The sequence below is a fragment of the Triticum aestivum genome, chromosome 4A (assembly GCF_018294505.1).
Source record: "Triticum aestivum cultivar Chinese Spring chromosome 4A, IWGSC CS RefSeq v2.1, whole genome shotgun sequence".
In the NCBI taxonomy this organism is placed as follows: Eukaryota; Viridiplantae; Streptophyta; class Magnoliopsida; order Poales; family Poaceae; genus Triticum; species Triticum aestivum.
The window spans coordinates 401,649,713-401,665,517 of record NC_057803.1 but is presented as its reverse complement, the minus strand read 5'-3'; positions in this window follow the sequence as shown (position 1 = coordinate 401,665,517).

Below are 15,805 nucleotides of genomic sequence, written 5' to 3'. Positions count from 1 at the left end.
CTTGTGCGATCTTGAGCCTTTGCTTCTGTTTCTTCAGTCTCCTTGTTGTGGCAATAAGCCTTCTGCGGAGGTTCTCTTGCTCCAAGTGCGTTTCCGGGATGATGTGTGCATCTTTGTCCGGACTGTTTTCTTCCCCAGACGGGGTTTGATGAGGCTTATCCTTGGCGTCGTCATGTTCGGACATCGGATCCGTACTATTTTTGCAGTTTGCATCTTGATCGTGCTCTGCCACTGGGGTGGTGCAGTCGTCGTTTCTTCTAGAGTCGACTGGACTGTTATTTCGTCTTGCGTTGTTATCGCTGTTTTTGCTATGGCTGGACTTAGAGCGGTGCCGCTGAAGTCGGCGCTTGGGTTTCTTGGAGGGGGCATCCTCCGCTGTCTCTTTGACATTGCCCTCTCTGGGTGTATCCACCATGTATACGTAATGTGATGAAGTGGCGGTCCAGCGCCCCATGGGCGGTGGTTCCTGTTCGTCTCCTACATCGTCGTCCGTACCGTCGATGTCTTCGGAGTCGAAGTCGAGCATGTCGGTTAAGTCGTCGAGAGTGGCTACTAAGTGGGTGGTGGGTGGGTAGCGAATTTCTTCGTCGTCCGCATCCCATTCTAGCCGGACATAGTTCGGCCAAGGTTCTCCAGATAGGGAGAGATGCCTTAATGAATTTAGCACATCTCGGAAAGGTGAGTGCTGAAAGATATCTGCGGAGGTGAACTCCATGATCGGCGCCCCGTCGGATTCAACGAGCACGGATGTAGGTGGCTCGGAGTCCGTGGCCAGAGGTAAATCCAGTAGTCTCAATGAAAGCACCAATGTCGGTGTCAAAACCAGCGTATCTCGGGTAGGGGGTCCCGAACTGTGCGTCTAAGGCAGATGGTAACAAGAGGCAGGGGACACGATGTTTACCCAAGTTCGGGCCCTCTTGATGGAGGTAATACCCTACGTCCTGCTTGATTGTTCTTGATGATATGAGTATTAAAAGAGTTGATCTACCACGAGATCAAAGAGGCTAAACCCTAGAAGCTAGCCTATGTTATGATTGTATGTTGTCCTACAGACTAAACCCTCTGGTTTATACATACACCGGAGGGGGCTAGGGTTACACAAGGTCGGTTACAAAGGAGGAGATATACATATCCGTATTGCCTAGCTTGCCTTCCACGCCAAGTAGAGTTCCATCCAGACACGGGACGAAGTCTTCAATATCGTATCTTCATAGTCCAACAGTCCGGCCAAAGGATATTGTCCGGCTGTCCGGAGACCCCCTAATCCAGGACTCCCTCAACGCCCATCGGCCCTGGCATCTTCAGCTTGTTGTCGACATAGTGAGATGCCGCCATGAATTTTGCCAAGGTTGGGTGACCAAGGATTCCATTGTATGATAGGGGAGATCAACCACATCAAACACAAGCTTCTTGGTTCAGTAGTTCAATTCTCCTCCAAATGTTACCGGAAGTGTGATCTTTCCCTTAGGACGACTTGTGCCGGGGTTGATCCTTTGAAAGTACCAGTAACCTTGAGCTCTTCATCTTCTATCTAAAGCTTGTTGAGCACCTTGGGGGAAATCAAATTCAACCCAGCCCCGCCGTCAACCAACATCTTTGTGACTTTGAGGTTGCGAATCATTGGTGAAACCAACAATGGCAAACACCCTACCGTCATGGTGCGATCAGGGTAATCCCCCTGATCGAAGATGATGGGCGTGAGGGACCATTTGAGTGGTTTTCGGGAGTCCACTGCTAGCTCTACGACATTGACCTCAAATGCCTACTATTTAAGCTGGCAGTGGGAGGAGTGTAGGGATGCACCTCCGTCAACACACAAGGTCTCTGTGGCCTCTTGGAACTCTTTCTCACTGGTTTACTCTTCATCCTCCTTCTCACTTTCATCACCATAGTCCTTCTTCTCATGGCCTTTAGCAGGTTTCACTTGATGTTGGGGGACCTTGCCGGGGTGGTGTCCTCGGCCACCACGGCCTTCCCACCAACATCGTCTTGGCCTCTCTCCTTATCACGCATCTCGTATTCAGCCTTATCCTTCTTGACGAGTTTCTGAACTTGATGACATTCTTGCAGATCATGGCCCTTGGTCCAATGGATCTTGGAGTACGGCCCGTCAGCGTTCCCAGCTCTCTCTGCCGCCGCAGCTTCCAAGCAGTCAGTGCACGGGGCAACTTCCTTGCCGGGGTTTCGGTCTAGGCCTTCTTGCCGATACTAGGAGTGCCTAATCCTTCGATAGCCAACACTGTTTTCTCCTTGCACTTCTTATTGTGTGTCTTGTTCTTATTATGGTTGGCAACGTCGTCTTCTTCTAAATCAACGTTGATGCCATCATCCTCTCTAGGGAGTCGCCTCCCCTCCTCCTCTTGGGCACATTCTAGGGCAACCGGACGTTCATCTTGGAACGTATCCCGTGGTTTTATACGTTGGACTGGAACACAACAATCACAGCTATCGGGTGCGTGTCCAGAATGTTCCTGTGCACCCGGCTGAACTGCTGCATGTACTTCCACAAACTCTCACCTTCCTTTTGTGGAAGGTGCTGCAAATCGCTGGGCCGCCATGGTTCTTGATGGCTGCCCATCAAGGCGCCAACAAACTGAGCCCCGACCGAACCAGCAAAGGGTCAACCCTACCCCATAGTCCGTTGGCTCCACTCTGACAACTGCATGTTGTGATTTAATTAGTTTACATGACGCCTATTCTGGTTATCATCAGATGTTTATTGTAATGCCCCGGACACACCCGCCGGTGGTTGTTACTCTTGGCGGGATCTTGACTGGCACCACAGATCAATACTAGTCTTTTCTGCGCACTTTTTCCTCACTCATGCGCACCCGGGAGCAACTTCCAGTCAGTCACCCATCCTGAAACTACTCCAAGCTGAGCACGCTTAACTTTGTAGTTCTTTCCGAATGGCCTCCCGGAAAAGAATGAATTCCTTATTGATATGACTAGTCTACCATCCCCAATAAACCAGGCTATCACATACACCCCCACTTAGGGGAACCAACATCCTCGTCGGGCCACAGGAATGTTCCCTCTTGGCACATACGTCTGTGCATCCAGTCCAGCACATGTGCCATGCCGTGTGCCACGAAGGGTCACAAACGTCATGCACAATATGACCGCGCACCTGTCCTCAAACATTTGTGTAACCACGAGTGTCGGCTCTGATACCAACTTGTAACGCCCCGGAAAAACCCGCGAGTGGTCGTTACTCCTGGCGGGATCTAGACTGGTCCCACAGATCAATACTAGTCTTTTTTGCGCACTTTGTCCTCACTCGTGCACACCCGGGAGCAACTTCCCGGCTGGTCACCCATCCTGAAACTACTCCAAGCTGAGCATGCTTGACTTTGGAGTTCTTTCCGAATGGGCTCCCGGAAAAGAAGGAATTCATTATTGATATGAGTAGTCTACCATCCCCAACAAGCCAGGCTATCACATTTATGGCCAAGGAATATTATAAGAAAACCGCATTCACCACTTCGTGTGGCACATACTATTTTGTACATATGCCTTTCAGATTGAAGAGTGTTGGTTCAACATTTGCAAGGGCACTCCATATTGGTCTTGATCCTCAGCTACACGGAAATGTGGAAGACTATATGGATGATATAGTGGTCAAAATCCAGGATAAAGCTACACTAATTCAAGACATAGAGTAGACATTTGCAAATCTGCGCAAAATCAACTTGAAGCTCAAATCCTGAGAAGTGTGTGTTTGGCATTCCATCCAGCAAGCTTCACAGGTTCTTTGTATCTTAGTGTGGAATTGACGCCAATCACGACAAGATCAAAGAAATTGAGCAGATTGAATCACCGAAGCACGTCAAGGATGTGCCACGTCTTGTTGGATGCATCGCCGCAATAAGCAGGTTCATGTCTAAGTCTGTTGAGAACGCCCTTGCATTTTTCAAAATTTTGAAAAAGGCAGGTCCAATGAAATGGACCTTGGGAGCGGAGGCTGCACTATAGGATTTGAAGAAGTACATCTCCTCTCTGCCAACACTAGTTGCGCTAAGGCCACTTTCGCGGGAAACCACAACCACCTATGGGACCAGGAGGCCCCTTGCTGGTTCGGCAGGGGGGCAACGCGTTACATAAAGAGTAGACGAGGGTGGGGCAGCACGGCAGAGATCACACGGGAAATTTACCCAGGTTCGAGCCGCCGCGAGGTGTAAAACCCTACTCTTGCTTTGGTGGATTGATGGTGTAAAAGGTGGTGGTGGTGCGTAATACACTTGCCTGGCAGGGATTGCCTCAGGTAGCAGCGACTAGGCGCATATGGGGTTGTGAGTTATCCAACCTTCTAACCCTTTCTCCGGTTGCTATGGGCCTCCTTTTATAGATCAAGGTGTAACCACAGTGGCAAAGTAGTCATTATGCGCTAATAAGATAGCAAACACTGCTATCATACATAACTATGCGAGCTGACAGGGCGCATTAAATGCACCACTTAACGTCACATTGTTGGTTGCCCAGAAAGGCTTGTCGGGCTATCTTTCTAGCTCCGTGTCTGTTCTCTTGACACGTGGCAGGATGGGTGTCATTTGTGGGTTTCTTCTATAGGAAATGGATGCCATGTGGCGAATGGCTGCCACTTAATTACTTTGCGGCTTGACAGCGCACTGATCGATGACGTGGGTCGTGGTGGAGTGGTTGATGACGTACCTCTGCCTTCGTGAGCCCGGCAGGACCTGCATGGTTGTTTCGGCTGTCTGCTTCTGGAGGTGACCTCGCCCCTTGCCGGTCTTGCTTGCTTTTCTCTTGACGATATCCTGATTCCCTGGCTCATTCTTGGTGCTTTGAATCCCTTGGTTTCTTGTATTTTACCGTGGGTTGGTGTTTCATTCTTGTTCTTGTGCCTGTGCACAGTCTGGGCAACAGACCCAGGGTTTGTTGCACCAACAGGAGCCCCCAGGCCTGCCCCGAACGCGCTACCAAGCAACGTCGGGGTAGGCGATATGTCTCCAACGTATCTATAATTTTTGATTGTTCCATGTTTTTATATTATCATTCTTGGATGTTTTATAATCATTTTATAGTCATTTTTTGGTACTAACCTATTGACATAGTGTCAAGTGTCAGTTGCTATTATTTACATGTTTTTTACATCGCAGAAAACCAATACCCAATGGAGTCAAAATGCAATGAAACTTTACGGAGATTTTTTATGGACCAGAAGACACCTAATGGGCTAAGGTTGCACCTGGGGGTGCTCCAAGGAGAGCACAACCCACCAGGGCTCGTTAGGAGACCCAGGCCCACCTTGGTGGGTTGTTCCCACCTCGGGTGCCCCACGGACCACCTCTTTGCTCTATAAATACCCCATTATGCCAGAAACCTTAGGGGAGTCGTCAAAATCAATTCCAGCAACCGTAGAGTCCAGAACAACCAGATCCAATCTAGACACCATCATGGAGGGGTTCACCACTTCCACTGGTGCCTCTCCGATGATGCGTGAGTAAGTCTTTGTAGACCTTCGGGGCCGTAGTTAGTAGCTAGCTGGCTTCCTCTCTCTCATTTGATTCTCAATACAATGGTCTCTTGGAGATCCATATGATGTAACTCTTTTGGCGGTGTGTTTGTTGGGATCGGATGAACTTTGAGTTTATGATCAGATCTATCTATTTATCCATGAAAGTTATTTGAATATTCTTTGATCTCTTATATGCATGATTTCTTATAGCCTCGCATTTCTTCTTTGATATTTGGGTTTTGTTTGGCCAACTTGATCTATTTATCTTGCAATGGGAAGAGGTGCTTGATGACCCACAAGTATAGGGGATCTATTGTAGTCCTTTCGATAAGTAAGAGTGTCTAACTCAACAAGGAGTAGAAGGAAATGATAAGCAATTTTTAGTAAGGTATTCTCTGCAAGAACTAAAATTATCGGTAACAGATAGTTTTGTGATAAGGTAATTTGTAACGGGTAACAAGTAATGAAAGTAAATAAGGTGCAACGAGATGGCCCAATCCTTTTTGTAGCAAAGTACAAGCCTAGACAAAATCTTATATAAAGGAAAGCGCTCCCGAGGACACATGGGAATTATCGTCAAGCTAGTTTTCATCACGTTCATATGATTCGCGTTCGATACTTTGATAATTTGATATGTGGGTGGACCGGTGCTTAGGTAATGCCCTTCCTTGGACAAGTGTCCCACTTATGATTAACCACTATTGCAAGCATCCGCAACTACAAAAGAAGTATTAAGGTAAACCTAACCATAGCCCCTTACGAAGCAGCTCATAAACTAGGGTTTAAGCTTCTGTCACTCTAGCAACCCATCATCTACTTATTACTCCCCAATGCCTTCCTCTAGGCCAAAACAATTGTCAAGTGTCATGTATTCGACGATCAGATGACACCACTAGAGGAAAGACAACATACATCTCATCAAAAATAGAACGAATACCAAATTCACATGACTACTTATAGCAAGACTTCTCCCATGTCCTCAGGAACAAACGTAACTGCTCACACATCATATTCATGTGCATAATCAGAGGGGTATTAATATGCATAAAGGATCTGAACATATGATCTTCCACTGAATAAACCAACTAGAATCAACTACAAGGAGTAATAAACAGTACTAGCAAACCACAGGCACCAATCTGAGGTTTTGAGACAAAGATTGGATACAAGAGATGAACTAGGGTTTGAGATTAGATGGTTCTGGTGAAGATGTTGATGGAGATTGACCCCCTCCCAATGAGAGGACCGATGATGATGCCGGTGGTGATGATTTCCCCCTCCCGGAGGGAAGTTTCCCCGGCAGAACAGCTCCGCCGGAGACCTAGATTGGTTCCGCCAAGGTTCTGCCTCATGGCGGCGGAGTTTCGTCCCGTGAGCTAGCTTATGATTTTTTTTCCAAGGCAAAAGACCTCATATAGCAGAAGTTGGCCGCCGGAGGCCTGCCAAGGGGCCCACGAGGCAGGGGCGCGCGCCCAGGGGGTAGGGCGCGCCCCCCACCCTCATGGATGGTTGGTGTTCCCCCTCTGGTACTTCCTTTGCCCAATTTTTTTATATATTATGAAACATGCTCCCGTGAAGTTTTAGGACTTTTGGAGTTGTGCAGAATATATCTCTAATATTTGCTCCTTTTCCAACCCAGAATTCCAGCTGCGGGTATTCCCCCTCTTCATGTAAACCTTGTAAAATAAGAGAGAATAGGCATAAGTATTGTGACATAATGTGTAATAACAGCCCATAATGAAATAAATATCGATATAAAAGCATGATGCAAAATGGACGTATCAACTACCCCAAGCTTAGACCTCGCTTGTGCTCAATCGGATGCCGATATCGAAAAATATGACCACATGTTTAGAGATAGAGTTGTCGATAAAAATAAAATACGGACATGAGAGCATCATGATCATTCTTAGAACAACAACATATATATATATATATATACATATATATATATATTGTCATACGATCTCTTATGCTAAAGTAACAATCATTCACAATTTCAAGTATGAATCATAAACTTGACTAAAAACTAACAAACTATAATCTCAGTCATTGAAGCAATTGTAATTTATCATAACATCGGAAAGAGTCAATATAAGAGCTTTTCAGCAAGTCCACATACTCAACTATCATTTAGTCTTCCACAATTGCTAACACTCACGCATTACAGATGGGTACAAAGTTTTAATCGGACACAGAGAAAGATAGGGGCTTATAGTTTTGCCTTCCAACCTTTTACCTCAAGGGTAATGTCAACAATAATAGTTCATGAAAACTCACATCCAATTAGCTATATATATCTGGATCTTTCCAACACATTGTGCTTGCCAAAGGATAAGATTTAAAAAGGAAATGTGAAGATCTCCATGACTCTTGTATGAAGTATAAGACAAGAATAAAAGATAGGCCTTTCGTAGAGGGAGGCAGAGGTTGTCATGTTCTTTTATGGTTGGATGCATGAAATCTTAATGCAAAAGAACGTCACTTTATATTGCCACTTGTGATATGGACCTTTATTATGCAGTCCGTCGCTTTTATTTCTTCCACATCACAAGATCGTATAAATCTTATTTTCTCCGCACTAATAAATCATACGTATTTAGAGAGCAATTTTCATTGCTTGCAACAATGACAACTTACTTGAAGGATCTTACTCAATCCATAGGTAGATGTGGTGGACTCTCATGGCAAAACTGGGTTTAAGGATATTTGGAAGCACAAGTAGTATCTCTACTTTGTGCAAAGAATTTGGCTAGCATGAGAGGGAAAGGCAAGCTCAACATGTTGGATGGTCCATGACAATATAATTTATTTCAGATGTAAGAAAACATAACCCATTACATTGTCTTCCTTGTCCAACATCAACTCTTTAGCATGTCATATTTTAGTGAGTGCTCACAATCATAAAATATGTCCAAGATAGTATATTTATATGTTAAGATCTCTTTTTCTTTATTACTTCCTATTAATTCCAACGATGACCAAAACTATGTTTGTCAACTTTCAACAACTTTGATTCATCATACTCTTTATATGTGAAGTCATTACTCTCCATAAGATCCATATGATCTCTTTAATTCTTTTTATTCTTTCTCTTCTCTTTTATTTTTATTAACTCAAGATCATAGCAAGATGGCAAAGCCCTTGACTTATTTTTACTATATATAGCTCACGGACTCGATTACATAGAAGGATCATAAAGCAAAACTCAAAATTAGATCATACTAAAACTTTATTCTACTAGATGAAGATATTACCAAAAAGGATTGAACTAAGAAAAATGGTATAGATAAAAAGTGTGATGATGATATGATACCAGGGCACTCCCCCAAGCTTGGCAGTTGCCAAGGGGAGTGCTCATACCCATGTGTTTATGTCTTCTTTGTTGGTGGAGAAGATGATGGCGATGATGGATAGTCGCACATCGAGCATAGGAGATCCTCCAATTTGGGGGTGATGCCCTTGAGTGCAATGATATGCTCCTTGGACAAAATATTTTCACTTGTAAGATACTTGTTTTGAATGCGAGCTAACTCAATCATCTTGAAAGCGTCAATCTTCGTTGGGGTAAGGAGATTGCGATGAGGTTGAAGGATGTCCTCGTCTTCTACTACTGGAACTTGATCTCCCATGGCCATGTTGATCCCATCATCCTTGCTGATCTCACTGCGTTCTTCTCTCTTCAGCTCTATCTCCATTAGCCAAGCATCGTTGCCCTCATTGTTGGAGGAAGGAGACGACATGATGCCCGACCTTGACAACCCTGGCAGAAAACAGCTCAAAACAAAAACAGGTGATATTCGCGTGATATGGTGGTCAAAACCTTCGGGAGAATATATAGTGAATTTTTACCGACCAAAAGAAGCATCGTGGAAGAAACACGGAGTCTGGAGAGCGAACGAGGTTCCCACAAGGCAGGGGGCGCGCCCTCCACCCTCGTGGACGCCTCGTGTCCTTCCCAGACTGCTTCTTATTTTCCTACTTTCTTAAATATTCCAAAACAGAGAAAAAATGCTATTAGAACTATTTTGGAGTCGGTTTACTTACCGTACTTCATACCTCTTCCTTTTTGGAGTCTGGAGCGTTATGGAAAGTGCCCCTTATGTATTCCTCTGGGGTTACGGTTTCAATAACATTTGTTTCAACATTTATAGGATTACCTGAGATATAATGTTTAATTCTTTGACCGTTCACCACCCTCGGATTTGTGCCTTCGAAGTTGTTGATTTTTATGGAACTGGAATGATAGACCTCCTCGATGGCGTAAGGACGTTCCCATTTTGAGAGTAGTTTGCCTGCAAAAAAAATCTTAAACGAGAATTGTATAGCAAAACATAATCACCTTCATTAAATTGACTCTTTAGTACCCTTTTGTCATTCCATCTTTTAATTTTTTCTTTAAACAGTTTGGCATTCTCATAAGCCTGGGATCTCCATTCATCAAGTGAGCTAATGTAAAATAACCTCTTCTCACTGGCAAGTTTGAAATCATAATTGAGTTCTTTAATGGCCCTATATGCCTTATGTTCTAGTTCAAGAGGTAAGTGACAATATGACCAACTCTTTGACATTCATAACAAGTCAAGACAAACTTACGGGAATCCTTGAAGAGAGTAGGCCAATAAAAATTGGATTGCAATACCTTATGTGCAGTTCTATCTCCAGCATGGTGTCCCCCGTATTCCTCGGAATGACACTTGTGTAGGATCTGTTCATGTTCATGCTCAGGTACACAACATCTAATAACACCATCTACTCCTTTATAAAGGTGTGGGTCATCCCAGAAGTAATGCCTTAAATCATAGAAATAACACCATCTACTCCTGATGACCACCAATGAACTAATATGACCAATTCTTTGACATTCATAACAAGTCATGACAAACTTACGGGCATCCTTGAAGAAAATAGGCCAATAAAAATTGGATTGCAATACCTTATGTGCAGTTCTATCTCCAGCATGGTGTCCTCCGTATTCCTCGAAATGACACTTGTGTAGGATCTGTTCATGTTCATGCTCAGGTACACAACGTCTAATAACACCATCTACTCCTTTATAAAGGTGTGGTTCGTCCCAGAAGTAATGCCTTAAATCATAGAAAAACTTTTTCTTTTGCTGGTACGTGAAACTTGGTGGTATAAATTTAGCAACAATGTAATTAGCATAATCAGCATACCATGGAGCAGTACGAGAAGCATTTATGACAGCTAATTGTTCATCAGGAAAACTATCATCAATAGGTAGTGGGTCATCAAGAACATTCTCTAACCTAGACAAGTTGTCTGCATCTGGGTTCTCAGCTCCCTTTCTATCAATAATATGCAAATCAAATTCTTGAAGGAAGAGAACCCATCTAATAAGTCTAGGTTTAGCATATTTATTTTCCATAAGATATTTAATCGTCGCATGATCAGTGTGAATAGTTTCTTTAGCATCAACAATATAAGGTCTGAACTTATCACAAGCAAACATGACTGCTAAAAATTCTTTTTCAGTAGTAGCGTAATTTCTCTAGGCACTGTCCAGAGTCTTACTAGCATATTGGATAACATTTAATTTCTTATCAACTCTTTGTCCTAGAACAACCCCTACGCCATAATCGCTAGCATCACACATAATTTCAAAAGGTAAGTTCCAATGAGGTGGCTGAATGAAAGGTGCAGAAATCAAGGCTTTCTTAAGTATTTCAAATGCTTCTACACAATCATCATCAAAGACAAATGGAACATCTTTTTGTAATAGATTAGTCAGAGGCCTAGAAGTTTTAGGAAAGTCCTTATTGAACCTCCTATGAAAACTGGCATGACCAAGGAAACTTCTTATACCTTTGATGTCCTTAGGACATGGCATCTTTTCAATAGCATCTACCTTAGCTTTATCAACTTCAATACATCTTTCAGAAATTTTATGCCCCAAGACAATACCTTCATTAACCATAAAGTGGCACTTCTCCCAATTCAAGACAAGATTAGTTTCTTGACATCTCTGCAAAACTCGATCAAGGTTGCTTAAGCAATCATCAAAGGAAGTTCCATATACGGAGAAATCATCCATGAAAACCTCAACAATCTTTTCAAAAAAGTCAGAGAATATAGTAGTCATCCATCTTTGAAAGGTATCTGGTGCATTGCATAAACCAAAAGGCATACGTCTATAAGCAAAGGTACCGAAAGGGCAAGTAAAAGTTGTCTTTTCTTGATCCTCTTTTGACACGGGTATTTGAGAGAAACCAGAATAACCATCTAGAAAGAAACAATCTGTATGTTTGGATAATCTTTCTAGCATTTGATCAAAAAAGTTAAAGGGTAATGATCCTTTTTAGTAGCTTTATTTAATTTGCGGAAATCAATTACCATTCTATAACCTGTAACAATTCTTTGTGGGATCAATTCATCTTTATCATTAGGAACAACAGTAATACCTCCCTTCTTAGGGACACAATGGACAAGACATACCCACTGACTATCAGCAACGGGATATACCTGCCTCCATAAGCTTTAGTATTTATTTTCTTACCACTTCTTTCATCTTAGGATTTAACCGTCGTTGGTGATCAACATCCGGTTTTGCGCCTTTCTCCAATTTTATTTTGTGCTGGCATAGAGTGGGAGTAATGCCCATAAGATCATCAAGAGTATATCCAATAGCAGCACGGTGCTTCTTCAGAGTTTTCAATAATTTCTTTTCTTCATGGTCTGAAAGGTTAGCACTTATAATAACATGATATATCTCTTCTCATCAAGATAAGCATATTTAAGAGTATCAGGTAAAGGTTTAAGCTCAAACACGGGATCACCCTTGGGTGGAGGATCCCCTAGGATTTCAATAGAGAAGTTGTGTTTGAAAAAAGGTCCCTGTTCAAAGAATACTTCATCTATTTCCCTTCTTTAATTGATAAACATATCATTTCATGGTCTAGCAAATATTGTTCTAAAGGATCATTAGGAGGCACGGCAATAGAAGCAAGACCAATAATTTCATCTTTACTAGGCAATTCTTTATCATGGGGTTGTCTACGAAATTTAGAAAAATTAAACTCAGGAGACATATCCCCCAAACCAATAGTAACAACATCCTTTTTGCAATCTATCCTAGCATTAACAGTATTCAAGAAGGGTCTACCAAATATAGTGGGACAAGAGTTATCTTGTGGGGAACCAAGAACAAGAAAATCTGCAGGATATTTAACATTCCCACACAAGACTTCAACATCTCTAACAATCCCAACTGGTGAAATAGTGTCTCTACTGGCAAGCTTAATTGTAACATAATTTTCCTCTATCTCAGCAGGTGCAATATCATGCATAATTTCGTTATATAAGGAATGAGGTATTGCACTTGCACTAGCACCCATAGCACATAAGCCATGATAGCAATGATATCATATTTTAATAGAAATAACAAGCATGCCTACAACAGGTCTATGTTTAGTTTTGGTGTCAGGTCTAGCAATTCTAGCAGCTTCATCACAAAAGTAAATAACATGCCCATTAATATTATCGGCCAAGAGATCTTTAAGCATAGCGACACTAGGTTGAACTTTCATTTGCTCAGAGGGTGTAGGTGTTCTTGTATTACTCTTACAAACCATAGTTGAAGCTTTAGCATGATCCTTTATTCTAATAGGGAATGGTGGTTTCTCAATGTAAGCAGTAGGAACAACAGAATCATTATAAGTGATAGTCTTTTCTTCAACTTTAATAGGTGCAACTACTTTTACTTCAATAGGAGGATTATATTTAAACCACTTCTCCTTAGGGAGATCAACATGAGTAGCAAAGGATTCACAGAAAGAAGCTACTATCTCACAGTCAACTCCATATTTAGTGCTAAATTCACGGAAAGCATCGGTATCCTGTCAGGACCCCGATCCTAAGTCACACTGATCTAGCATGTAACACATCATATCACTTTGCGGCCTCACGCACGGTATTCGCACGGGTGCCACCTTACCTGGCTCGGGACCGTTTGCGCCTTTTGGCTCTCATATATGATAGTGTTGCTAGCATCCATATGACAAAGAATCCGGGCCGACATGGCTAGTCGTGAACCAAAAGCGGCACTAACCCATGGGGACAGGTATACATGAATCAACCTCGAGCATGTCGGTCAGCAGCATGTGAATCCGGGCTGTAGCACTAGGCAAACAGGACTCCGGTAACCCGGGCTGTAGCAGGCTAGGCAGGACTCCGGATGTCACCGCGTGACATTTCCCCGAAGGGACAGACATAGGAACGAAGTGAAACACATGCCGGCCAGTCAAGTGTCCTGAGCAGTAGTGCTGGGCTAGCAGGACTCCGGTGAACCGGGCTGTAGCGGACTACTATGGCTCAAGGAAGCACTGGACTACATTTCCCCATAAGAGAGGCTGCGGGGGATAAACAACTAGGTTGTCGGATCCCACACATACCAAGCATTTCAATCATACACACAATATGCTCGATATGTGTAAATACAACATGGCATCACAACAAGACTCTACGACTTAGGTATTTATTCATTAGGCTCCGGGGAGCGAGATATTACAAACAAGGGTCTCATGACCCAACATTCAGAGCATACAAGTCAAAGCACATGCGGAAGCTTAACATGTCTGAGTACAGACATCTACAAATGAAAAAGGCTGAGAAGCCTGACTATCTACCAGATCCTGCCAAGGGCACAAGATCGTAGCTGAGGTAATAAGCTAAACGTCGGAGTCCACACGGAACTACTAGCGAGACTGACGTCTCTCTGCAAAAACATAAAATAGGCAAACGTGAGTACAAATGTACCTAGCAAGACTTACATCAGAACTATCTACATATGTATCAGTATCAACAAAGGGGGTGGTGGAGTTTGACTGCAGCAAGCCAGCTTTGACTCGGTGGTTATCCTGAACTACGATTGCAAGTAACTCTTTTGAGGTGGCGCACACGAGTCCACATATTCACCATACCAATACACCACTATGGATCCGCTCCCGTCTTCCTACGAGAACGCCATCCATAGCACTCACGCTTATCTTGCGCATTTTAGAGTATCCACTTTCACTTGTCTATGAACTATGCAAGGGGTCCAAGTTTCCATATCCGAGGAATCCGGCTATTCGAATAGATAATGATAACCCTGCAGGGGTGTACTTCTTCACACACGCTCTCGCCACTTACCACCATGTACACGTCATGTACCTCGGCAACCTTCAAGCGGAAGCCTGGCGAGGGAGTCGGCCACGACCTGACTAACCACACAAGTCTCTAGTCCAGGTTTATTGCCTATTCGGGTTCCATCCGCAAGGAGATCCGGCTGGGGTGTCGCTCATGGCCCCAAATGATGTGTACAGGGTTCCAAGCCCACCAAACGGGCGGCACTTGGTCTACCCGGCCACGGTGCCTAGTCTGTCCCAAGCCAACCTATACCGGGTGCCACTTGGTAGAATACTAAAACTACCTACAAACACCAGAAACTAGTTGCAACTCCTGGACAGAGATCAGGTTGATTAGTAAGTCGAGAGAGCTTGGAGTGCCCGGAGCCCAATGTGTGGTAGTAACTGTTCATGGATCACAAACACAGAACTCAGTTCTTGAGGACGGCTGCAATGAGACAACCCACCATGTACTCCTACATGGCCTCTCACCGCTACCTTTACCAAATCGTGTTCACACACTTAGCTCTCAACAGTAGGACATGTTCACCACATTCCAATTCATTCCCAATGAATCAGACCCGACTCAACTCTAAGCAGTAGTAGGCATGACAAAAAGCTTGAATGAGTAGGCACATCAGGGCTCAAACAACTCCTACTCATGCTAGTGGGTTTCATCTATTTACTGTGGCAATGACAGGTCATGCAGAGGATAAGGGGTTCAACTACCGCAGTATGTAACAGTTGAATCGTTGTTGTCCTAATGCAGTAAAAGAGAGCAGGAGCGAGAGAGTGGTATTGTATCGGAATGAACAAGGGGGTTTTTCTTGCCTGGCACTTCTGAAGATAATATAGTTCTTCATCGGTGTCATCGAACAATCGTCGGAGCATCGTCTACTGAGAGGGGACAGTCACCGGCAAACAAAGGAGAAACACAATCAATACCATGAAACAATATGATGCATGAATGTGACATGGCAATATGCTGTTGATTGAGCTAATGCAACTAGCAACCAGATTAAATGATGTTGGTTTGAACCAAAGGTTCAAATTCAAACTCCATATGTGGAAATTCAAATGCCATTTACATGATTTGTCCTAAACAGTAGCTAGAAGTTGTTCTAACATGCATGAAAATGGTACAGATGGATAGATTGGATTTTTCTGATCAATTTTCATATATAATTTGTTTGATTTGGAG